At 44.7% G+C, this 26,684-nt stretch overlaps 1 long non-coding RNA gene across 1 annotated transcript; it reads left to right on the top strand.

Annotated features, from left to right (window-relative positions):
• Positions 1–4,425: 4,425 nt before the first annotated feature.
• On the top strand, positions 4,426–9,629 carry LOC125630924 (uncharacterized). Its single transcript, XR_007354824.2, has 3 exons — positions 4,426–4,543; positions 5,519–5,687; positions 9,264–9,629. It is a non-coding gene; the product is annotated as an uncharacterized LOC125630924 (long non-coding RNA).
• The last annotated feature ends 17,055 nt before the right edge of the window (positions 9,630–26,684 follow it).

The following is a 26,684-nucleotide window of genomic DNA, read 5'->3' as shown; positions in this document are numbered from 1 at the left end:
TCTCCACACCATCCATGATTTTACAAACCTGTATTATATGCCCCATCCATGGGCAGCGGGTCGCATAGGCTGGGGAGGCTTTGCCTCTGCAAATACCCAGTCATGACCCCGTTCCCTGCTGTAACGCTCCCTGCATGTGGCTCCAGTCCCCAAGTATTCCGCTGTGGGCCGCCCGCCTACCCACGCTGGTGGAGCTGGGGAGGTTGGGGCCACGCGCCGCCTGCCTTCTCACCCTCCCGCGCTCCAGGGCTGGGGCTACATGCCGCTCGCCCTCCTGGCATTTCTTTGGGGTTGGGGGGCTCACCATGGGTCTGGGGGTGGGGGGGCAGAAGGTGCAGGGCCTTGGGCAGAAGGGGCACGGCTGGGGGCTAGCCTCCCCAAGCCAGCAGTTCACGTGCTGCCCATGGCCCCATCAGTCTCTTTTTCCAAGCAGAACAGTCTCAGTGTATTTAATCTCTCCTCATACAGAAGCTGTTCCATATTCCTAATCATTATTGTTGCCCTTCTTTGTACCTTTCCCAATTCTAATATATCTTTTTTGAGATGGGGCGACCAGAGCAGTATTCAAGGTGTGTGCAGACCATTAATTTACATAAAAAGAAAAGGAGTACTTGTGGCACCTTAGAGACTAACCAATTTATTTGAGCATGAGCTTTGAGCTGTAGCTCACGAAAGCTTATGCTCAAATAAATTGGTTAGTCTCTAAGGTGCCACAAGTACTCCTTTTCTTTTTGCAAATACAGACTAACATGGCTGTTACTCTGAAACCTGTCATTAATTTACATAGTGGCATTATGATCTTTTCTGTCTTCTTATCTGTTGCTTTCCCAATGGCTCCTAACATTCTGTTTGCTTTGCTGACTACTGCTGCACATTGACCAGATATTTTCAGAGAACTATCCACAATGACTCCAAGATCTCTTTCTTGAGTGGTAACAGCTAATTTAGACCCCATCATTTGATATGTGTAGTTGGGATTATGTTTTCCAATGTGCATTTCATCGCATTTATCAACATTGAAGTTCATCTGCTATTTTCTTGCCCAGTCACCCAGTTTTGTGAGATCCCTTTGTAGCTCTTCGCAGTCAGCTTTGGACTTAACTATCTTGATTCATTTTGTTTCATCTGCAAACTTTTCTATCTGACTGTTTATCCCTTTTTCCAGATCATTTATGAATATGTTGAACAGCACTGGTCCCAGTACAGATCCTTGAGGGACTCTGCTATTTACCTCTCTCCAGTATATAAACTGTCCATTTATTCCCACCCTTTGTTTCCTATCTTTTAACCAGTGACTGACCCATGAGAGGACCTTCCCCTTTTTATCCCATGACTGCTTACTTTGCCTAAGAGCCTTTGTTGAGGGATGTTGTCAAAGACTTTCTGAAAGTCTAAATATACAGAATCACCCTTGCCCACATGTTTGTTGACCTCCTGAAATAGATTGGTGAGGCATTATTTACCTTTACAAAAGCCATATAGACTATTCCCCAACATATTATGCCATCTGTGTGTCTGATAATTCTGTTCTTTACTATGGGTTAAACCAGTTTACCTGGGACTAAAGTTATGCTTTCTGGCCTGTGATTGCCAGGCTCGCATCTAGAGCCCTTTTTTAAAAATTTGCATAAAATTAGCTATCTGCCAGTCATCTGGTAAAGAGACTGATTTAAGTGATAAGTTACATACCACCATTAATAGTTCTGCAATTTCATATTTGAGTTCCTTCAGAACTTTTGGGTGAATACCATCTGGTCCTGGTGACGTATTACTGTTTAACTTATCAATTTGTTCCAAAACCATCTCTCTTGACATCTCAATCTAGGACAGTTCCTCAGATTTAAAAAGAATTTACATCATCCTCTGCAGTGAAGATCAATGCAAAGAATTAATTTAGCTTCTCTGCAACGGCCTGACTTCTTTGAGTGCCCCTTTAGCACCTCGATTGTCCAGTGGCCCCACTGATTGTTTGGATGGCTTCCTGCTTCAGATGTACTTTAACAAAATATTTTTTGTTGTTAGTTGTTTTTTTGTTTGTGTCTTTTGCTAATTGCTCTTCAAATTCTTTTTTGGCCGGCCTAATTATACTTTTACACTTGACTTGCCAGAGTTTATTCTCCTTTCTGTTTTCCTCAGTAGGATTTTTAAAGGATGCCTTTTTGACTCTAACCACCTCTTTTATTCTCTTTAGCCATGGTGGCAGTGCTTTGGTCCTCTTGCTGTTTTGGTTTTTTATTTAGGGTTTACATATAGTTTGAATTTCTGTTATGGGCTTTTTTAAAAGTTTCCATGCAGCTTGCAGGCATTTCATTCTTGTGACTGTTCTTTTTAATATCTGTTTAACTAGCCTCCTCATTTTTGTGTAATTCTCCTTTTTAAAGTTAAATGCTACTGTGGTGGGTTTCTTTGGAAATCCCCCCTCCCCTCCCCCCCCAGAAGGATGTTAAATTTAATTACATTATGGTTGCTATTACCGAGTGGTTCAACTATATTAACCTCTTGGATTAGATCTTGTGCGCCACTTAGGACTAAATGAAGAATTGCCTCTCCCCTTGGGGGTTCCAGGTCTAGCTGCTCCAAGAAGCAGTCATTGATGTTGCCTAGAAATTTTATCTCTGCATCCCATCATGGGGCAACATGTTCCCAGTCAATATGGGGATAGTTGAAATTCCCCATTATTATTGGGTTTTCTGTATTTGTAGCCTCTCTAATTTCCCTGAGAATTTCACAATCACTGTCACCAACCTGGTTAGGTGGTCGGTAGTATATTTCTATGATATACTCTTATCATTCAAGAATGGAATTTCTATCCCTTGAGATTCTATGGTACTGTGTGATTCATTTAAGAATTGAGCAGTGGAGTTGAGAACTCAGAACTCCTCGTTTACACTCCTAAATTTAATCCATTAGAACACGTATTCCCAAAGAAAGAAACCAAGTGCAGAATATTTGGGGACCCAGCATATATATTAGTAAGCACAGGACAAATAGCTTTCATTTCAGTATTTCTCCACAAAGTATTTAATTTCCTTCCAAAATGATCAAAGAGCATGTATATTAACTTATCTTTTCTATTCAGTAACCAGAGGTGTTAACCTCTAAGAATAAAAACAGAGCTTTGCGTAACCTATACCAATATTATCTCCTTCATTCAATATGGCTCTTGCAACATATCACAATCTCTTCAGCATGACAGTGTTTTTCTTACATACCTGATTGTGCTGAATTTTATCAGACGTTCATTCTAGAACTAGCCACTTGGGGAGGGAAAAAAGGCATAGTATAAATACCTCAAGTGATATGAGAATCAGTCTTTAATAATGGAAGGGTGAATACCATTGTAGTGGTAACTTTCTTGATCTAATTTACTCAACCATCATATTTAATAAATGGGGTACATGGTAACAGCACAAGTTTGTGACAGAGACCCTGTATTCACAGGGGTTTTTCTGCTTCAGCTTGCCTTGAGCTTTGTGATATACAGGTCATTTAACAAAGCTGTCCTTAGCTAATGATGCTAAAGCTGGAGGTTTTATCTGTGCATGCTGGCTCATTCACAAATTTATACAGAAATACATAGGTAGGAGGACAATCTGATTGCAATAGAGTGTTACACCAATCATATTTTGGATGGAAATCAAATAAGACAATATACACACAGCAAAAGTACTGTGGAAAAATACACTGTAGAAAAATATACCATAGGCTGTTCATTCTATTTCTAAGCTCACAATAAGCTATATTGCACTTCTATAAGGACCATGAATCAGAGTCAAATGTGAATGTTTCTTTTAGGGGTTATATAGGGAATACAGAGTGTAGGAGGAGGCTCATACTTGCCCCAGCAGAGTGTTAGTAGGCACTTTACGTGCTGTTCTAAGATGAATACAGGGTTGCACATGCCAGTAACTAATAAGGGTATAGAGGGAAATAATAATAGCCTCATATACATTTTGTATATTTGCCAGGCCATTTTGTTACTGGTACTTTTCCCCAAGAAATGCCCAGGCAAAACGAACATACTGATTTCTAAGCTGCAGCGGGATTTCTTGTGTTCAGATGTTTTTTTTTTCTAGGAATGGTATAGACCAGGGTGATTGATAAAATGATAAACAGCCTGTATCTCTAGGTCCTTGAGTGCCATCCAGCCCAGGTTATTCGTGACCAAAAGTGGCTTCCACGTGCTGGCTCTTTGGCCTGTGTGAAATGAGATAGTGATCTTAGTTCAGCCTCTAGTGGACATATGTCCTCCACACAAAAGGCACCATCACAGCTGGCACCAATTTGAAACTGTGATGAATCGGTTAAGCAGGAAACTGCTATTCCCATCAACCTCTACCCCACTGATCTATGACTCATCAGGGAAGGGGAAGAAACTCTAGGGAAAGACTCTGACCTAGGAAGTAACCTAGCACTTGGGGAAGTCCCAACAGTGTGGAAAGGCCGGAGCAGCTGGGCAGCTGAATACAGCATGGGAACCGCCAGAGAGCTGTGTGCAGAGCAGGCTGCAGCATGAGACAGGGAACTGCACGTGGAACAGGAGGTGACTGTCAGTGTTGTGACTGGGTGCAGGTCCCTTTGGGACTGGTGGGGAAGCAGCAGAGACTGGGAGCCAATGCATAGGGGTCCCAATGAGACACACCACTAACTGATCCTGGCCTAGAAACCTGGAAGTTGTTATTAGTCTGTAGCAGAGGCTGGACTGGATAGGCACAAGCCTTGAGGAGCCTTTACTCAGTATTGGTCTGCCCACCCCAAAAGCCCCGATAGGAACTGTTATTGTTTAACATTCAATTGCAATGCTTAACTTACTGTACCTAGGTTATTTGTAACCTTCCCCTTTCTGCCAGCCCTAGTAAAATGCCCTTCATTTACCATATGCCTGTATCATAATTGGGACCCACCAGGGCTAGTGCCTACAGGAGCTAGTATCTGAAGTGCCTCTAGAACTTGCCTCTGAGCTGTGATACATCTGGTGCGATACCTTAGAAGTGTGGGGTACCTTGGCACTAGTGCCTGTAATAATTACATAAGTCTGCTGATGGCCTCTACAAGAAGACGCAATTGAATGGACATAGGGACCTAAGCCTAGATATTTAAACATATTGAGGCGCTGAAAGATGCGGAGAGGCACCTACTGGGATTATCAAAAGTGCCCAGATGCCTAAACCCCATTAATTTCAAATGGGAGTTCAAATGGGGGGGGGGGCGATCTACATCTTTAAGTGCCTAAACATCTTTAAAAATCTGGTCCCTACACTCTTAACCCAAGGTATGGAGCCTCCACGTCAGTGCCTAGATGTGTTGGGTGGATGGTGTGGAGAAGTATGCTGCGCCGTTGCTGGTACTATACCTGTCACGGAGAGAGGTCTCCATGGTGTCCTGTGCTATCAGTGTGACACTTTTCATGAGCACTAAATTCACTGAAATATGTGTCCTTTGGCCAAAAAAAAAAAAAGTAAACAAAATTGAGATTCTCCTTTGATTCTAAATTGTGTTTCTCTGTGTATCACTGCAGGTTCTAGCAGTGAAGTGAGACATTTCAATGGAAACAAGTGAATCTACTGGAGGGTAAAATCTTTCCTCCCAAGTACAGAAATATGGAGACCTTTTTCAAAACAGCCCTAAAAGGGGAGACCTGGACACGACTCACCTTTTCAGGAACCACTGTTGCTGCTTATAACATAGTATGTGTATTCTCTGTTTGTCAATTGAGAGTTTGTTATTTGTTGATACATACTGTAGGGGGCAGAAGCTGGAGACTCAACATGCTGCACCTGGCTGTAAGCCACCCCTGTATTGTCTCAGGGCTGAGTCTACTGGATGCTGGGCTTGTCCCCAGTGCAAGACACTGTAATGATCTTGTTGGCTTATTATTGGGCGCTGTGTTGCCTCCCAGTTCAAGATCCAGCCAGTCAAGAGCTCCATTATCGCCAGAGTACAGGAAAGGGAAGTACAATTTAGCTCACGGGCAACAAGGCAGAGCAGAGAGTCAGAGGCTGCATGTGTCTGGGTTCAGCAGGCTGGACAGCAGCTTGGGAGCCAGCTGCAGAGGGGAAGCTGGGCCAGGGGCAATCTAGGCCCTTGGAAGCAGGAGAGCTGGGCCAATCACACCTGCGTAGGGGGCTAGCAGTAGCTGCAGTAGGAGGATACAGAAAAGTGGCCTGCAGGGCAGAGGATGGTATGGAGGGGTTACAAGACTCTGTTAGCTTTATACCTCTGTAGTGGACCTCCCTGGGGGGCTGGGTTAGGAACTGTTGGGTTTGATCTTTTGTTGTAACTGGTAAAGTCACTGGGTGAAATCCTGGCTCCATTGAAGTCAGTGAGCTTTGCTCCTCATTCACTGGGGTAGATATTTCACTAAGGTGTTTGCATTGTTTCACTTCTGGCATCGGAATGCTCTGTTACTGAAAATGCGTGAGTGTTTACGATCACCCACCACAGGCAAGAGCGCCCGCAGCCCTCAGCTGTGAGCACGTGGTACTCCCTGCACGCTGCCAGATATCAAAAAGAGTCAGTGTACCACAACCCTCACAGCGACACCCTGCAGTCGACTTGCTTAGAATACATTAGCGTCAGGGCTGCTCTATCTTACAGCGAGCAACTGGTAGCTCCCGTTGGCTGCTCCCACAGGCAGGGGTTAGCTGGAGATTGCCATGCCCTGGCCATACACCCCTTTCCCAGGCCCTTCCCCAAAGTAGAGTGAGCTATGCCACCTGGGGATTTCCCACACCAGATGAATCCAGGGTGGTGCAGTACAGCCTTAAGGGGGTCAGAAGCAGGCCCTTTGAATGCAATCCTTTCCAAAGTAAGATATAGCTTGAAGAGGAACATACAACTAGTCTCCTTCTGTATGTCCACATACCCCCACACTGATGCCAATGGGGAGGAGGGTTCCATATATGTGCACGGAGGGCAAGGTGGGTCTTACAGTTTGGATCTCATGCTACTGAAGGGGATGAGGCCATACACTACCTCTGTTTCCCTTTCTAAGAAGATTAGAGTGGCCCATGAATTAGAAATCTATGTGGGGCAATCAACCACTTGCTTTGCTGATGCTTGGCCAGAGGGAGAACAAGCCCCTTTCAACAAAACAGCTTCTTTGAATCCATGCATTATTTTCAAAAGGATAGTCCTTTTAACTGCAGTATTCAGAACACTGATACAACATGTCCTAGTGGATGCATTTGAGCAGTGCAGTTACTTTGTTGTAGTGCTATTCTTGCAGTGTGAGCCTTAGAGGATCTATTCTTTCCTCAATGTGCGTGCATAAGTAGTGGGAGTTATGTATGCACAGATGGACGCACATCCTAGCTGCCTCCCGTTAAAGTACTGGTAAAATTCTGGTTGATCTGAGTGGGTAAAGGATGCAGCCTTGATGGCAAATGCACCCAGTCCAACAGCCTAGAAGTCTGCAAGGCAAGATGTGCTTGTCACTATTCATACACTGAAATACTGCACATTGTTTTCAAAGTGTTTAATTGCAGTTGGCAGTACTCACCCTATTGCTGGAGGCACCTACCTTGCTAGAAAAGGATGATGCTGGTGCTACTTGCAGTGTGTAAACCTAAGGGGAGAGATTGTAAACCAGTTTCCATCATGCTATAACAAATGGGTTGATAATTGGAAGAGAAACCTTGATTGCTATTAGAGATGGGGCCAAATGAAAACTAGATTCCATCCCAGCTAAATGTGAGGACCAGTCTTCATAATGAGTGAGCACCTTCCAAGATGTGCTGAGTGCCCTCACCTGCCCAACAGGAGCTGAGGGCGCTCAACATCTCTTGGAACGCAAACAGCCTCTCACAAGTTCAGTCCTTGGAGAGTTTTGGGGGATGTAAGGTCAGAAGCCACGCTATGAGGCCAGTCCTGCAAGGTGCTGCGGGCCCTCAACTCCAATTGACAGCACCTCAACTTATCAGGCCTCATGTAAGGAAGTTTGCATAGTTCTTGCCTACATGTGCTTGGCTCTAACCCGTGCTATTAGCCCCCCACCCCACCTTGTTGGTTTTTTGAGGTACATAGTCTAGTAAAAGTTTTGAAATGTCAATTTTCTCAGTGTAGAAATCCCATGTCAAATTTAAAATAAATTTAGACATTACAAAATATTTCCTTGTTAGTCCTTTGATTCATAACCAGATGCAAAGCCGTGCATGAACTGCACTACATTAATTGATGGTAATTATGCATTTAGAGGGCTATTAGCTTTTTTTTCTGGCTAAGGATAATAAGAGACAAATATAGTTTCATGATTCCATACAAAAGACACTGTTGGGGAGAGGTGCAATGATTGATGAACCTTTGGAGAAGCCTACATAGTTTAGATAAAATAAACAATATGAGCTGCTTCTTGTTATGGGTTGAGTTAACACCCCATTGAGGTTGATAGGTGTGAACTCACCCATTAGTTAACATAACTGTAAGGAGGCCTCCCTTTCCTGCACTTAAGACAACAGGTGTGCATGAACCTGCCCAGGAACTTCTGACTTAGAATTGTTTTGAATGGAGGGATGTATGTGGAGTGGCGAAACAGAGATCACACAGAAACTTGGGCCATGTCTATACATACAGCGCTGCTGCAGCACAGATACACCAATACAGCTGTGCCGCTGAAATGCATCTGGTAAAGATGCTCTATGCTGATGGGAGAGAGCTCTTCCACTGGCATGAAAAAACCACATCTGCGAGCAGCAGACGCTTTGTCGGCGGGAAAAGCTCTCCTGCCAACATAGCACTGTATACATGAGTGTTTATGTCAGTGTAATTTATATCGCTTGCTGGGCCGGGTGGGGGGAAGGTGGATATTCACCCTTCTGAGCAACATAAGTTTTTCTGACGTAGGCTGTGCCACTTGGGAAGGTAGTCTAAGAGACAAGAACAGAGAGAGGAAGAGGCAAGAAAGCCAAGCAGAAGCCTATAAGTACAGTGTGACCTGTTGCCATAACTAGGCCTACAAACTTACTCCATTTGTGAGCTCAACCGTAAGAAGTGAGTGTATGTTCATGAAGTGTCACAGTACCTTATAACAATGAATGTTGAGGGTACAATGGAAACAGACTGAATTAGTCCAAACAAAAAGGGCTATTGATATAACTCAAGGACTGTGTTAAGATCATGCCTGGTAAACAAGAAAAGTGTGGAACCAGAAATCAGTGAACTAAAATTGGTGTATCAGAAACTAGGCCTAATTTGTGGACAAATAATGAGGGGATGGGCTGGGGATGGGCTATTCCACTCATCATTCCTCTTTTGTGTCCTTAAAGAAAGACTTGGAGAGACAAATAGACGGCTTCACCATCTTGGCACTCCACCAGCTCCCAGACTTCTTCATGCTAATCCTGAAAGATGTACTGACCAGATCAGGACCCACAGGTACCAGATGACGTTGCCATGTCCACTGGCTTTGGCTAAATCCTGAACACTACCTGCCATGTGAGACTTTGTCTCTTTCAGTCCCCAGTGTGTCCTTTTCCTTCCCTACCGTATTTCTTCTTTCTTCTCTCTCTCCCCTTTTTGTTATGTCTAATAAGAGTTTGCCAAGATGCATATTTTTGAACATTGCTGTAAGCCTGTGACCACAGAGACAAATAAAATAATGCCCTAAACAGTTTGATGCTGTTAAAAGCATAGGCGGTGAGTGACTTTTTCATTTTGGGAGGCTTACGTGAGCACCGGAAATTCCCTAGAAGTGGGGGGGGCCACCAGTGCCCAGACCGTGGTTCCGCCCCCCTGCTCCACCCCACCCTCGCTCTGCTTCTTCCCGCACCTGCTCTTCCTCTTCCCCCATGGCCCCGCCCTTGCTCTGTCTCTTCCCTCCCCCATTCCATCTCTTCCTCAGAGGCCCCTCCACCCGCCGCTTGCTCCTCTCTGCCTCTTGTATGCGCCACCCATAGGTAAGAGTTTGCCAGGTGTCAGCGTGCCTGATAAGACCATGTGCCATGACTGTGTTTTTCCAGCAATGAGGGTGCACGTGTGAGTCAATCCCAGAGACAGAAGGTCCATTTTCTATCTTTTGCCCTTTTGCGTGTGTTTGTCTTGTTTTGTCTTCTTTGGAAATGAGATCAGACTTTAATAACAACAGCTCTAGCTCATCTCACCTAATCTCTCCCCCCCCCCCGCCCCAAAAGGAGAGTTATTAGCATCTTTGATACCATCTAAAAGACTGTTTCAAACTAGAGGGTTTCTTTCTAATAACTGTCTCAAGCTAAAGGAAAAGGTGTGAAAATGAAAACCCTACTTAATACTTTACATTTCAAATGCTTTAACTGTTTTTTCCCTTCTTTTCTGTTTTTTAATAAAAGGTTTAAAGGTTTTTTAATGATGTGTTTAACATGGTACTAACAGCCTCTGTATATCAAACCTTGTTTAACACTCTTTAATGCTGGACAGTGCCAGGATCTGAACACTTTTCGTCCATATGTTCCATCTAAATTAACAACAGACCCTGGAATAAGCTAGAGAGAGAGAGTTTTTGGGTCTGGTGTTGGCTAAAGAGGCTTGGGGGCTGTAAGCTAAGAAACTGCTGCTTCTGTTCTTGGCTCCTTCTGCATCCAGAGACACAGGACTTCTTACATTCCTTGTAAATAAACAAGATTGCGTCAAAGAAAATACAAGACTCCATCATCAATTTCTACTTCCAGCTGAAACATCTTCAGGGCCCTGAACTTTGACTAGCTGGTTGGGTCAAAAAGGGGGCAACAGAGGTAAACAGCAGAGTTAGAAAAGTGCTATGAGTCACAGCCATGCTCGATTAGTGGTTGTAAAAGTGGCACCTGCTCTGTGCTTTCTTCTCCAGAACACCACAGAGAATACAACTGATATTAACAAGTGTGTCAGGCAAAAATGTTTAACCCAGTTTCTCTGCCTGGCTCAAGAGAATAGGTCTGTCTGTTTACCAAGAACCTACAGAGAACTCAAAGTGACAAATGAAGGAATATTTTGTGGCAGCAGGTTTTTCAGTTGTTCCTGAGGAAATTGCTGTATTTCAGACGGTGAGCAATCAGTAGTTTTCCAGCTGAGGCCACTTGTGATGAATGTGTTGGGCACTGGGTGAAATATTACAAATGCAAAGCCATTTTCTGACTGGCCAGCTGGTGATTGGAATTAGTGATGTAACACCCATGCACTGATTCCCAAGGGTACAGGGCTGGGACTTTAACCACTGAAAACATGCAAACAAAATCACTTGTTCTGACCTTTGGATGGGTATCCCCCTGCAAAATGAACTAGGGTCCTTTTCCGTGCTCTACAAAGAAGCACTAACCATGCACTAACCAGTTAAATATCAATTCAGTACCTTCCCAAGTGGCATTGCAAATGACCCCTCCTTCTAATATATGTTTTATTTTTCTCTGAATTTTTGGGTTTGACATGATGAAATGAAAGTGTTAATTTGAGCTTCTTTGAAAAATGGAGAATCTTTTTCCCAAGCATTGTCAAAAAAAATTGCCCACCTCACCTGTTAATGTTATTTACCGGCACTCCCTCCTTCTCCACTGTAATGGAATATTAAACTATTATAATGTTTACCCTCTAGGTGGTGTCATGTGTAACATACCTTTCCCGAACTGCTAATAGCTACAGCCAGCAATGCATTTAAGGGTATGTCTACACTGCAATTAAACACTCACGACTGGCCTGTGTCAGCTGCCTTAGGCTCGCAGGCTCAGGCTTCAGGGCTGTTTAACTGAGCTGTAGACATTCAGGCTTGAGCTGAAGGCCACACTCTGGGACCCTTCCCACTCACAGGGTCTCAGAGCCTGGGCTCCAGCCTGAGCCAAATGTCTACACTGCAATTTTACAGCCCCATAGCCCGGGCCAGCGGTGGGTGTTTAACTGTGGTGTAGACACACCCAAAGTACCTTAGAGAGAACATATCCTCATATATGTCTTTGTGGTGGAAGCTCTGTAACCAATACATATCTGGCCAACACAATACATGGTGTCAGAAGTGAAGGCAGCCTAACTAATGCGAGAGGAGAAAAGAAGTAGATGGAAAGTAGCAACACAGCCTTGCAAGCAGAAGAAGAAAAAATTAAGGTTGCAGGTTTGTTCTCATCAACATGCCACTCTACAATGCCCCAGAGAATGTCAGCTTTGACAGACCTTCAGAATGGACCAACTAGAAAGCAGCATTTTACAAGATTTCACATTGCAGCCAAACTCCGCAAGGAAACTGGAGATATTCAGGTATGCTTTTTAATGTATGCTATTGGGAAGTAGGCAGAACATATCTATGTCTTTTAGCTTTCCTGAAGACAGCCACAAAGGGGACCATAAAAAGGGTTCTGGCTATGTTTGATGCATACTTTATACTTCAGAGAAATGTGGTTTATGAAAGGGCATGTTTTCACCAGATAATTCAATAACCAGGGTGCTCTGCTGAATTTTTTTTTTATCAGAGCTTTACTTGTATTGGCTGAAAAAACCAGTATTTTGGGGGGGCCTGTAAAACATGGAAATATGGCAGATATATCGGTTATTAGTCTGACAGACAACTGTCTTTCACAGCAGCTATAACTAAAAACAAATGTAACCCTACCCACAGCTATTCAGATAGAAAAGCATTCTGTGAACTTGTGAAACAGCAGCAGGAATTTGCCAAACCAGAAACTATCTTAGAGGCTGTAAACAGACCCAGCATGTGTCCTAAATGTCATTATCATAAACCCCCTCAGGCAAGGAGTGATAACTGCCAGAATAACAAAAAAGATGAAAGGCACAAGAGTGGAAAAATTCACAGCCCCAAAAGTGTATGTCCAGCCAAAGGAATAAGATTTAATGAATATACTAAAGATGGACATTTTGCATCTGTTTGCAGTACTAGGGGAGCCAGGGAGCAGACTCATGTTACAGACAGTCAAGAGCCATTGTTTCTGGGATCTGTCACATGTGATGAGACAAAGCCCGCCTGGAGAGTGAAACTGACTATTCATGGAAAGGCTATTGAATTTAAAGTTGACTCAGGTGCAGACATGAGAGTCATATCAGCAGAGCCGTCCCATCCATAGGACAGACCGGGGCAACTGCTTCAGGATGTGGGGTCCAGGGTGTCCTGGGAGGTTATCGGGAGGCCTGGCACCGACAGCAACGAGCAACATGGCCCCAGCCTGCCCCGCTTCGCTCCGCTCTGCTCCACCCCGCCGGCTCCCAGAGTTGCTCAGGGGAGGGGGTGGAAGCCGGAAAGAGGTGGGGCCGTGGCGGGGGATTCAGGAAAGGAGTGGAATGGGGGCGGGGAGGGGGCGGAGCAGGGGCAGAAAGAGACGAGGGGGAGGCTTGGGGGAAGAGGTGAAGTGCAGGTGGGGCCTCGGCCAAAGAGGGGATTTGTCCTGGGCCCTGCACTGCCCTAGGGATGGCCCAGCATATCAGAAGGGTCTTACAATCACCTTCATCCCCTCCCAGAGCTGAAATTACCTGACACAGCCTTGACCAGCCCTGGAGGTATTCTGAACTGCCTGGGCCAGTTCACCATAGAAACAACTTACAAAGACAAAAGCTTTGCATTCAGAGTTTGTGATCAAAGGATCAAAGATCAACAACCTTCTCCACTGCAATGTAGTAGCCTAGTGAGAGGTGGTGATGTTGGACTTTTGAAAGGAGATCCAGTACAAATAACTTTGAGACAATGCTGAACTATAAAGTGCAGCGGTTCCCAAAGTGGGGTCTGAGGATGCCATCATGTTCCTAAAATGGCATCCTGTGAACTATGTGACCTCTCATGCACTTCTTGTGCACCATGCTTGCAAGGTTGTGCTGTGCAGAGGTCGTGACCTTGCATACACTGTGCTTGTGAAGTCACGCTGGCTGGGGCAGTCCCACGCTAGTGGGGAAATTCCAGTAGTACCAGAAATGAAAGGAGTCTGGGACACTCAGTAAATTGCCAAAGGGGTCCCTTGTGGGGAAAAGCTTTGGAAACCGCTCATATAGTATACCTACACCTCAGAGGATTCCTCTCGCAAAGTGGAAACTGAGTTAAAGAGAATGGAACAGATTGGCATAATCAAAAAAAAAATCTCTGAGCTAACAGCAGGGTGTGCCCCAATGGTTGCAACGTTATAAAGAAATATGGAAAATATGAATCTGTGTGGATCTTAAAACTTAATGAAGCAGTTGAAAGAAAAATATATCCTCCCAACACAGGATGACTTCCTCCCCAAAGTGGAAGGAGCTACAATATTCTTCAAGCTGGATGCCTCAGGCAGAATCTGGCAAATTTATTTAGCTAAAGAGAGTGCTAAACTGACTACATTTATCAGACCCTTCAGAAGATTTTGCTTTTGAAGTTACCTCTTGGGATTACTAGTGCACCTGATTTTTTTTCCAAAGAATGATGGCAGAACTATTAATGAACACAAATGAAGTTGTAGTTTTCATGGAGAATATTTTGATATATGGGTCTTTGATGGAAGAACACAACAAAACCCTCATTGAAGCTTTAAGCCTAGTCAGTTAGTGCGGACTGAAGCTAAACAAGGAAAAATGTGTCTTCTGCCTACCCCAAATCAAGTTTTTTGGGACAGACAATAAACTAAGGTTGAATCCATACTTGCCCTGAGAAAGTAAAAGCTATTTGAGAATTGAATGCACCAACAAATGTACCAGAACTGAGATAGATACCAGATACTGGAGATAGTAAATTACCTTGGTTGACACCTAAAAGACCTTTCCATGGTGACAAAACCACTGAATGAACTATTAAAGTCCAACACATTGTGGTTATGGGGGCTAAATCAAGAAATTTCCTTCAAAAAGGTAAAAGAAATTATCTCAGCTGCTCCAGTTCTCTAGTACTATGATGCGAACAAACCCACAATATTCAGTACTGAGGCAAGCAGCTATGGCTAGGCTGTGAATTGTTGCAACAACATGGCTCTGAGTGGAAGTATGACTGGTAGCCATCGTCGCCATACTCCAGGGTGCTCTTTTAGCCGACCTCGGTGAGGTCGTCAGGGGCGCCTGGGAAAACATGGGAGTGACTTAGCCAGGTCATTTCCCTTTTAAGTTTCATCTCATGGTGATTCAGTCCTGCCGGCAGTCGTATTGCACTGTCTTCTAATGAGCACCCACAAGATGACGATGGCTAGCATTCGTACTCCACCATCTGCTGCCAGCAAGATGTATAAAGATAGATGAAGTGGATCAAAACAAGAAATAGACCAGATTTGTTTGTATTCATTTTCTCCTCCCTCCTTCCCTCCATGAAATCAACGGCCTGCTAACCCCAGGGTTTTGAGTTCTATCCTTGAGGGGCCATTCTGTTTCTCCTTGATGAAAAGCCACCGTCGTTCTTGATTTTAATTCCCTGTAAGCCAACCCTGTAAGCCATGTTGTCAGTCGCCCCTTCCTCCATCAGAGCAACGGCAGACAATCGTTCCGCGCCTTTTGTCAGCGCAGACACCATAGCACTGAGAACATGGAGCCCGCTCAGATCACCGCGGCAGTTATGAGCACTATAAACACCGCGTGTGTTATCCAGCAGGATATGCAGAACCAGAACCTGCAAGAAAAGCAAAACCAGGCGAGGAGGAGGCGACAGCAGCACGGTGATGAGAGTGATGAGGACATGGGCACAGACTTCTCACAAAGTACGGGCCCCTGCAATGTGCACATCATGGTGCTAATGGGGCAGGTTCATGCTGTGGAACGCCGATTCTGGGCCCAGGAAACAAGCACAGACTGGTGGGACCGCATAGTGTTGCAGGTCTGGGACGATTCCCAGTGGCTGCGAAACTTTCGCATGTGTAAGGGCACTTTCATGGAACTTTGTGACTTGCTTTCCTCTGCCCTGAAGCGCAAGAATGCCAAGATGAGAGCAGCCCTCACAGTTGAGAAGCGAGTGGCGATAGCCCTGTGGAAGCTTGCAAGGCCAGACAGCTACCGGTCACTTGGGAATCAATTTGGAGTGGGCAAATCTACTGTTGGGGCTGCTGTGATGCAAGTAGCCCACGCAATCAAAGATCTGCTGATATCAAGGGTAGTGACCCTGGGAAATGTGCAGGTCATAGTGAATGGCTTTGCTGCAATGGGATTCCCTAACTGTGGTGGGACAATAGATGGAACCCATATCCCTGTCTTGGCACCAGAGCACCAAGGCAGCGAGTACATAAACTGCAAGGGCTACTTTTCAATAGTGCTGCAAGCTCTGGTGGATCACAAGGGACGTTTCAGCAACATCAACGTGGGATGGCCGGGAAAGGTACATGACGCTCGCATCTTCAGGAACTCTGGTCTGTTGAACAGCTGCAGCAAGGGACTTACTTTCCAAACCAGAAAATAACCATTGGGGATGTTGAAATGCCTATAGTTATCCTTGGGGACCCAGCCTACCCCTTAATGCCATGGCTCACGAAGCCGTACACAGGCAGCCTGGACAGTAGTCAGGAGCTGTTCAACTATAGGCTGAGCAAGTGCAGAATGGTGGTAGAATGTGCATTTAGGTGTTTAAAAGCACGCTGGCACAGTTTACTGAGTCATTTAGACCTCAGTGAAACCAATATTCCCACTGTTATTACTGCTTGCTGTGCACTCCACAATATCGGTGAGAGTAAGGGGGAGATGTTTATGGTGGGGTGGGAGGTTGAGGCAAATCGCCTGGCCGCTGATTATACGCAGCTAGACACCAGGGCGGTTAGAAGAGCACAGGAGGGCGCGGTACGCATCAGAGAAGCTTTGAAAACCAGTTTCATGACTGGCCAGGCTACAAGTGTGAAACTTCTGTTTGTTTCTTCTTGATGGAAACCCCCGCCCCCCCCCCCGGGTTCACTCTACTTTCCTGTAAGCTAAGCACCCTTCTCTCCCTCCTTTGCTCACCACTTGCAGAGGTAATAAAGTCATTGTTGCTTCACATTCATGCATTCTTTATTTATTCATAACACAAATAGGGGGATAACTGTCAAGGTAGCCCGGGAGGGGTGGTGGAGGAGGGAAGGACAAGGCCACACAGCACTTTAAAACTTTAAAACGTATTGAATGCCAGCCTTCTGTTGCTTGGATAATCTTCAGGGGTGGAGTGGCTGGGTGGCTAGAGGCCCCCCCACCGTGTTCTTGGGTGTCTGGGTGAGGAGGCTATGGAACTTGGGAAGGAGGGCGGTTGGTTACACAGGGGCTGTAGCGGCACTCTGTGCTCCTGCTGCCTTTCCTGAATCTCAACCATATGCTGGAGCATATGAGTTTGATCCTCCAGCAGCCTGAGCATTGACTCCTGCCTTCTTTCAGCAAGCTGACACCACCTATCATCTTCAGCCTGCCACCTCTCCTCGTGGTCATATTGTGTTTTCCTGCACTCTGAGATTGTCTGCCTCCACATATTTTGCTGTGCTCTGTCAGTGTGGGAGGACAGCATGAGGTCAGAGAACATTTCATCACGAGTTTTTTTTTTTTCGCCTTCTAATCTTCGCTAGCCTCTGGGAAGGAGAAACATATGCAGCTGGTGGAGGGGAAAAAAGGAGAGAATGGAAGTTAAAAAGACACATTTTATAGAACAATGGGTACGCTCTTTCACGGTAAACCTTGCTGTTAACATTACATAGCACATGTGCTTTCATTACAAGGTCGCATTTTGCCTCTTATTGAGGGTATGCCAGTTTGGTGTGAGAGATCACTCATGCAGGGCCGGGTGGCAGAATTTGACTTGCAAGCAGCCATGGTAAGCCACAGTCTTTTGGCTTCTTTAACCTTCATAACATGTGGGAATAGTTTCAAACAGCAGCGCCCTCATTTCCCATAGGAAGTAGCCGTTGGGTTGGCCATTAAAAATGAGTTGGCAATTTAAAAGAAGGGGCTGCGGTTTTGGGGTTCACGTGCAGCAGAAACCCAACTAACACCCCCCCCCCTGCAACCACACACCCAATTCTCTGGGATGATGGCTTCACCCCTCCCCCCCACCATGTGGCTAACAGCAGGGAACATTTCTGTTCAGCCACAGGCAAACAGCCTAGCAGGAAAGGGCACCTCTGAATGTCTGCTTACTAAAAGCACCCTATTTCAGCCAGGTGACCATGAATGTTATCACTCTCCGGAGGGTAACAGAGAGATAAAGAACGGATGTTGTTTGAATGCCAGCAAACACCAGGACCATACGCTGCAATGCTTTGTTCTGCAATGATTCCCAACTACGTGTTACTGGCCTGGTGTGGTAAAGTGTCCTACCATGGTGGATGGAATAAGGCTGCCCTCCCCAGAAATCTTTTGCAAAGGCTTTGGGAGCACATCCAAGAGAGCTTTATGGAGATGTCCCTGGAGGATTTCTACTCCATCCCCAGACATATTAACAGACTTTTCCAGTAGCTGTACTGGCCGCGAATGCCAGGGCAAATTAATCATTGAGCATGCTTGCTTTTAAACCATATATAATATTTACAAAGGTACACTCACCAGAGGTCTCTTCTCTGCCTTCAGGGTCCAGGAGCCCTTCTTGGGTGGGTTCAGGGGGTACTGGATCCAGGTCCAGGCTGATAAACAGATCCTGGCTGTTGGGGAAACTGGTTTCTCCGCTTCCTTGCTGGGAGCTATCTACAACCTCCTCCTCATCATCATCTTCCTCACCCCCCAAAACCTGCTTCTGTGTTGCCTCCCACTCCTTGGACGGAGTCAAAGCACAGGGTTGGGGTAGTGCCTAGAATGGCATGCAGCTCATCATAGAAGCAGCATGTCCGGGGCTCTGAACCGGAGCGGCCATTTGCCTCTCTGGTTTTTTGGTAGGCTTGCCTGAGCTCCTTAATTTTCACCTGGCACTGCTGCAGGTCCCTGTTATAGCCTCTGTCCTTCCTGCCATTGGAGATCTTTTCAAATATTTTGGCAATTTCGTCTTTTTGAATGGAGTTCTGCCAGCATGAATTCATCTCCCCATACAGCGATCAGATCCCGTACCTCCCATTCGGTCCATGCTGGAGCTCTTTGCCGATTCTGGGACTGCATGGTCTCCTGTGATGATGAGCTCTGCATGGTGACCTGTGCAGGTGAGCTTGCCACATTGGCCAAACAGGAAATGAGATTCAAAAGTTCGCAGGCCTTTTCCTGTCTACCTGGCCAGTGCATCTGAGTTGAGAGTGCTGTCCAGAGCAGTCACAACTGAGCACTCTGGGATAGCTCCCGGAGGCCAATACCGTCAAATTGCATCCACAGTACCCAAAATTCAACCTGGCAAGGCCGATTTCAGCGCTAATCCCCTCATCGGGGGTAGAGTAAAGAAATCAATTTTAAGAGCCCTTTAAGTCGAAAAAAGGGCTTCGTGGTGTGGTTGGGTGCTTGGTTAAATCGAGATAACGCTGCTGATTTCAACCTAAACTCGTAGTGCAGACTAGGTCTAACAATGGAGAGTTCAAAAAAAGAGGAGACTTCTACAGTTTGTTCCTCAGAAAGAACAATCAACAGAGCAAGCTCTACAGATGGGAGATGCAGAACATGACACAAAGATTCCACACCAGTCATTGCAACTAATAAACAGCCAGATGTAAAGTTGTTACATGTTTGCGTAATTAAAAAAACAGTAACATTCAGAGACATTTAACAGACTGAACTGTACTGAACTTTAAAGTAGCATCATAGTGTAAACTTTGTAAGTGATAGGAATGTAAAATTAAAGAGGGACATGTAATGGAATGTTAAACTCTATCCTAATGTTTACCCAGTAGGCGGTGTCCTGTGTAACATACCTTACCTGAGATGGTAATAGCTAGAGCCAGCAGTGCATTAAAGTGTCTTAAAGAGAACACATCTTCATGTATCTCTATGGGATGGAAGCTCTGTGACCAGTCCACATCTGGGACATGATATCCACTGTCATCAACACCAACTTTTCTTCCTGGGTCTCCTTTTCTATGCCCTTCACCTGCTTTAATGATTCCAACTTCTCTTGACCTCCCTTGTCCCCAGTTTCACTTTCTTCCTCGCTCTCACTATCCAGGCATGCTCTAGTCTTTCCCATTTTTAAAAAGCCACCATCCCTAAACCACACCCTCACTCATCCAACTCCCACTCTCACCCTATTTCCCCTTTTCCCTCTATCTCCAAACTCAGTGAGCAACCAGCTTGCAGGCATTGCCTCAGATTCCTCCTCTCCAGTTTTTGTCTTCAATCCCCTGCAACTTGGCTTCTGCCTTCTCCTCTCCACTTGCACTACTGCTCACCAAGGTCTTTCCTTGCTCAGTTCTCAAAGTGGAATTACAGTTTGGATTGATGTGGAGGGAGCAGAAAGAGCTGAATGGTTGTGGGCTGGGAAGGTGGAGAAGGGGGACTTAGTGTGTTTAGCTTTTCAAAGACAACTAAAGTAACTTAATATGATCCCCATGGATCACAACCCCAATCCCTTTGCTTATACCTTGTATTCCCTTCCTGCACTCCTCCTATGTCTTTATCTTTTTAAATTATATGCTCTGCTAGGCAGGGACTGTGTCTTCATCTTGTTCAGAAGGTGCCTTACCCATTTGGGCTCCTGCTACTGTACAAATAATGAATAGTAACGCATGAGTTTCAGGAGCCTGCAAGATTTATAAGATATATAAGTCAACAAGACTGGACTGGCTTCCATTGGTGTGCTTCTGAATCCAGAATGCTTCTGTAGGTAGCATATTGGTTTTGCGTGTTAATGTGAAGATCTGTGAATATGCATTGCACAAATACTAGAACAAACTGTTGTGAAGCAAGTAAACCTTACAGGCAGTATGGATACTAGAGGTTCACATGCTTGCGTCTGTAGGCCAAGCACATTGTACACCACAGGGCCTATTACATCTCTCTATTCTCCCCCACAAGTTTCCTGTGTGCCACCCTCCCATATCCAACTATTTTATGGATTCACTGCAACCCCTTTACTACCTCCTTCATACCAGATGCTCTGTGCCCTCTATTGCAGGGCCCACCATTCTCTACACCCATGCCAGGTCCCCCTTCCCCCTTTCCCACTATATCAGGGGTTCTGTGTGCCCCATCCCTGCGTACCAGTGTCTCCCATTCTCTGCACTCATGCCAGGTACTTTCTAAGCACCCCTTTCCCCCATGGCCTCTACTTCCTACCATGACAGGAGATCTATATACCCCCCATTGCCTCCCCACACATGCATATCAGGTGCTCTGTGTGCGCTCCAATTTCCTCCTTCCCCCTATGCCAGTGGTTCTCAAACTTTTGTACTGGTGACCCCTTTCACATAGCAAGCCTCTGAGTACAACCCCCCTTATAAATTAAAAACACATTTTTATATATTTAACACCATTATAAATGCTGGAGGAAATGCAGGGTTTAGGGTGGAGGCTGACAACTCGCGACCCCCCATGTAATAACCTCATGACCCCCTGAGGGGTCCCGACCCCCAGTTTGAGAACCCCTGCCCTATGCCCTCCACTTCCCACCATGACAGGGGTTCTGTGCTCCCATACCCCCAGTTCAGGGTCCCCCATTCTCCCTCCCCTCCAATGTCAGGGCTCTGTATAGCTCCCCTTCCCTGCATTCCCCTCTTCCTCCACCTTATCTCTTCTTTCTGTGTGGGAGATAGATCATTCAGGCCATCAACCTGTTCAACTCTATTGAGAGGACAGGCACAGATGAGATGGGAATATTGTTATGCTAGAAGGTACTAATGGATGTCATCAATCAGTTCTTTGATCTACAGGCAATTGCAGAGGTGCTTGAAGCTGTGACTTTGCTGAACTGATGGCAGAGGGGCCCTGTGTCTCCAAAATTCCCCCTTCAGGTTTTTCAATTTCCCCCCAAATCTGCCCATTGATACCTAGAATCTTCCCTGAAATTTTGGAATTGATTGACTGCAGTATACAAAAATTATTGTGTTACCGACAGACAGAGAAATGCCATAAAATCGAGTATGGGGTCTCGCAAGCTCAGCCAAAAATCCCCACCACTTGACTGCTTTTGTTTTAATGACATCAATGTTTCCATTACAATTTGCTATGCCTCCAACCTTCTGCTTTTACCAGGCCATCATTTCTTTACCTCCAACTACGTGAGGACACTAAAACTGGACAAATAAACTAGGTCATTTTGTCTCTCAGCTTTTAAAGTTGCACCTGGCACTGGGATAAAGTGCTTTCAGCTTTAACTCATGGATTCTCTCTGGTACAGTCAATGTGTCACATTCTTGCCCTGTCATACCTTAAAATCGGATTTTCATTTAAATAATCTAGTTTGAAGATGAATGCTTAACAGTTTTATTACAAAGTTTCTTCCAATTTGATTTAAAAAAATCAAATAAACTCAAACAACCCTGTGCTGCATTAGCCAGGAGTACGTATCAGGAAAGTTTCCTGTCACTGAGGTTTGTTAGTGGAAAGACTCCTGAGGGAAGTACTAAAACTCCTCTGCTTGACCTGTAAAAAGATTGCATGACCTATTAGAAAGCACACTCTAAGGAACAATCTGGTAGTAGTAGGGAAGCTGACCTGTTGGTTCTTTTCCACCTCTTATTTCTAGAATTCCATGAGAATTCATATAAATAACACACGAGAGAAGAAAACAGGAACAACATGACACGTGAACTACATGGGATATTTCTGTTTCAGCAGAATTTAATACAATAGGCTAAATCCTGAAGACTCAGCGCTTACCAGCGAAAACTCCCACTGACTTCAGGTGGTTACATATTTTCTTATTTCTCCTGATGTGAAGATTATATGTGCCTCTTTGTATCGTGATTCTCCAGCAGGCTCAGGTGCTTCAATGTTTGGCCTGCCACAAGTGCTACCTTGCTGCCTTTTGCTTGAATTTAGTGCGCTTTCTCAGATCATGTGCTACCTTGCTGCCTTTTAGTGCACTTTCTCAGATCATGTCTAGCACGATACCATACTTAAATCAAACACAAGAGGCAGCAGAGGGAAGTTAGGCCAATTCTGTTCCACCTCCTTCCACACCATAGAATCATGGATATGTAGAATGGGAAGGGACCTTGCTAGCTCATCTAATCCAGTCCCCAGCACTGAGGCAGAATTACCGGTAAGTATTTAACCTCCAATGATGGAGATTCCACAACCTTCCTAGCTAATTTGTTCCAGTGCTGAAATACCCTGACAGGAAGATTTTCCTAATGTCTAACCTTAATCTCCCATGCAGCAATTTAAGCCCACTGCTTCTTGTCCAGTCCTCCATGTTCTCCTTATCCAATTTATCACATTCTCACCGCCTGTTCTTACTCTTCTGTGGAGTTGCCCCCTTCACCTAATCTAGCTGTGGATCAAAGTTTTGTTAGGACTTCTTAGGGCTTTCAGCCACAGATCAGTGGGTCTGTAGTTAATCTGTCAATGGTTGCAGGAGTCTCAAAGGGTCTTCAAGTCCAGGCACCCCGTTGGAAATTTCCCTGTTGCCTCTGAACTTGGTGACATTCCATGTGAACACATATACTCAAGGTATAATTTGGCCGGCTATCATATGTCTAAATAAAAACTGGCTTGTGATCTATTGCTATGTCTGATCTTGCAGTCCTTTCACATGCAAACTCCCATTTATTTGCTGGAAGAACTGCATGATCAGACCAAAAATGAATTACTATACATGATACAGACACTTTACACAGAGGTTTTACAAAAGCAAGACAGCAGCAGCAGACTAAGTTGCTGAGCTCATCTTGAGTTATACAGTCACAGAGCTCAATTCAACAGGAACATACAACCATAAATGTTTGAAAACATAAATCACAGCAAAGGAAATAGGAGAGGCACAGAACTGATACACATGCAATTTCAGACCAGGAGAAATCTCTGTTATCATACCTTTGATTAAAAATAATGTAAGGATTATATTTGTTTTTCTCATTGCACAGGGACACTGCATGTCCTGGTTGTTAAAACTATACCCAGGGGACTACTTTATATATACAGAAATGGTGCACTAATATTTTAACAAAAATATTTATAGTACACAATGAATGTTTACATGGGATGTTCCACGCACTCAGGCAATGCCTGCTACACAGTGTACTCCAAAGTGATTTTATTTGAAAGGTAAAATATTTTAGGGCTGGGTTCCTTTTGACTTCTGTCCAAGCTGATTTCTCTACCATGGAAACAACCCAAAATAAAAAGAAATCTATTCCAACCAGGAAATCAAATCAGCAGCTGGAAAGAGGAAGGGGGAACTGGGGTTTCTTGAAAAGTCTTGCAGCGTAGGATTTTAAAGCATTATTATGTTCAAGTGACAATGGTTGCTGGTGAAAAACATGGCTCAAGGCACCAGTTTCATTTCTCTAGATACCAATAGGAGAAAAATGTAATCATGCACATATTTGTATTCAGCCAGTCATGAAAAAGTATATGCTATAAATATATTTCAAATGCCAAGACAAATCAGATGTATCCTGACAAACAGTCCTGTAAAGGTTTCAGAGTAGCAGCCGTGTTAGTCTGTATTCGCAAAAAGAAAAGGAGAACTTGTGGCACCTTAGAGACTAACCAATTTATTTGAGCATAAGCTTTCGTGAGCTACAGCTCACTTCATCTGATGCATTCAGTGGACAATACAGTGGGGAGATTTATATACATAGAGAACATGAAACAATGGGTGTTACCATACACACTGTAAGGAGAGTGATCACTTAAGATGAGCTATTACCACGAGGAGAGCGGGGGGTGGGGGGGGTGTGGGGGGAGAAAACCTTTTGTAGTGATAATCAAGGTGGGCCATTTCCAGCAGTTGACAAGAATGTCTGAGGAACAGTGGGGGGTGGGGAGGAAATAAACATGGGGAAATAGTTTTACTTTGTGTAATGACCCATCCACTCCCAGTCTCTATTCAAGCCTAACTTAATTGTATCCAGTTTGCAAATTAATTCCAATTCAGCAGTCTCTCATTGGAGTCTGTTTTTGAAGTTTTTTTGTTGAAGAATTGCCACTTTTAGGTCTGTAATCGAGTGACCAGAGAGAGTGAAGTGTTCTCCAACTGGTTTTTTAATGTTATAATTCTTGACATCTGATTTGTGTCCTGTAAAGATAGGTAATATATCCCCAGTTTATTATATGTTACGCAATACTGGACTAGTAACTCATAGAATGTGCTTAGCTATTACTTTTAAATGTGAATACCTAGAACCTGTATGGTAGGTATTGTATTTGCAGGCTGGTACAAGTTTTTTTTGCGGGGGAGGGGTTGGGGGGTTTAAGTATATAAATATAAATCCCCCGTCTCTGTCTTAGGACCAAATCATGTAGTCCTCACTCACATGAAACTATCAAACTCTATCATAACTTTATTCTGAAGGCCCAGGGCCAGATTTACTGTTTAGGTGTCTAAAAATACAGATAGGTGTCTAGTGGGACGAGTTAGGTGCCTAACTCCCATTGAAAATCTTGAAGTCCCACTGAGACTCAACTGGAACTAGGCATCTAACCTGCTTAGGCACACTTGAAAATCCAACTTGGTGCTATCTGGACCTGTCGGGGCCTAAATACCTCTGTAAATCTGGCCCTAAATTTCAGGATTTACCATAAAAGTTAATGGGAATTTTGCCTGAATGAGGAATTTAGGATTTCACACTTGAATCGGCCAGGGAGTAAATCAGTGCAGCTCCATTCATTTAAAGTGTAGTTTTTAGATAACCCCCTCTAAAAATAATAGCTTAACATATTCTCTGAGCTATGGGTCCAGTACAGTGTAAAATACAAAGGAGTGTGGATATATTACCTACCTTTACAGGGCTATGGGTAAGAATATATCTGTTTTGTCTTAACTTCAAGTTAATGAACCTAGGATTAGGGCCCTACCAAATTCATGGTCCATTTTGATCAATTTCACCGTCATAGGATTTTTAAAATTGTAAATTTCATGATTTCAGTTATTTAAATCTGAAATTTCATAGTGTTGTAATTGTAGGGGTCTTGACCTAAAAAGAAGTTGTGGGGGGGTTGCAAGGTTATTCTAGGGGGGGTTGTGGTTCTACTACCCTTATTTCTGCACTGCTGGTGGTGATGGCGCTACTTTCAGAGCTGGATGGCCAGAGAGTGGCAGCTGCTGGCCGGGAGCCCAGCTCTGAAGGCAGAGCCGCTGCCAGCAGCAGCGCAGAAGTGAGGATGGCATGGAATAGTATGGCATTGCCACCCTTACGTCTGTGCTGCTGCCTACAGAGCTGGGCCCTCCGTCAGAAGCCGCCCTTCTCCAGCCGCCCAGCTCTGAAGGCAGCAGTGTGGAAGTAAGGGTGGCATGGTATGGTGTTGCCACCCTTTCTTCTGCTCTGCTGCTGGTGGGGCACTGCTTTTAGAGCTGGGTGCCTGGCCAACAGCCACTGCCCTTCAGCTGCCCAGATCTGAAATCAGCGCAGAAGTAAGGCTGGCAATACTGCAACCCCCTAAAATAACCTTCTGACCCCCCTGCAATCTCCTTTTCGGTCAGGACCCCCAGTTTAAGGAATGCTGGTCTCCCCTTGTGAAATCTGTATAGTAGAGGGTAAAAGCACACAAAAGACCAGATTTCACTGGAAGACCAGATTTCATGGTCTGTGATGCATTTTTCTTGGCCGTGAATTTGGTAGGGCCCTACCAATGATGTTTTAAACCTTTAAGCTGAAGATCTAGCCCCAAAAATTCTTAAATCGGGGCTAACTGCTTAGGTCTTAAAAGAAAATACTCTCATTTCAATATTTGTTTTCTGGGGCTCACATGATTCTAAGTTTAATGTAGAAATCCTTGTAGTAACATCTAGTTCCCAGGAAAGTGCCTTGGAAGGATTTTTTTCCCTTAGTCAGAACTTAGAT

Source organism: Caretta caretta, chromosome 2, assembly GCF_965140235.1.
Source record: "Caretta caretta isolate rCarCar2 chromosome 2, rCarCar1.hap1, whole genome shotgun sequence".
In the NCBI taxonomy this organism is placed as follows: domain Eukaryota; kingdom Metazoa; phylum Chordata; order Testudines; family Cheloniidae; genus Caretta; species Caretta caretta.
This window is presented reverse-complemented; position numbering and strand designations above follow the sequence as displayed.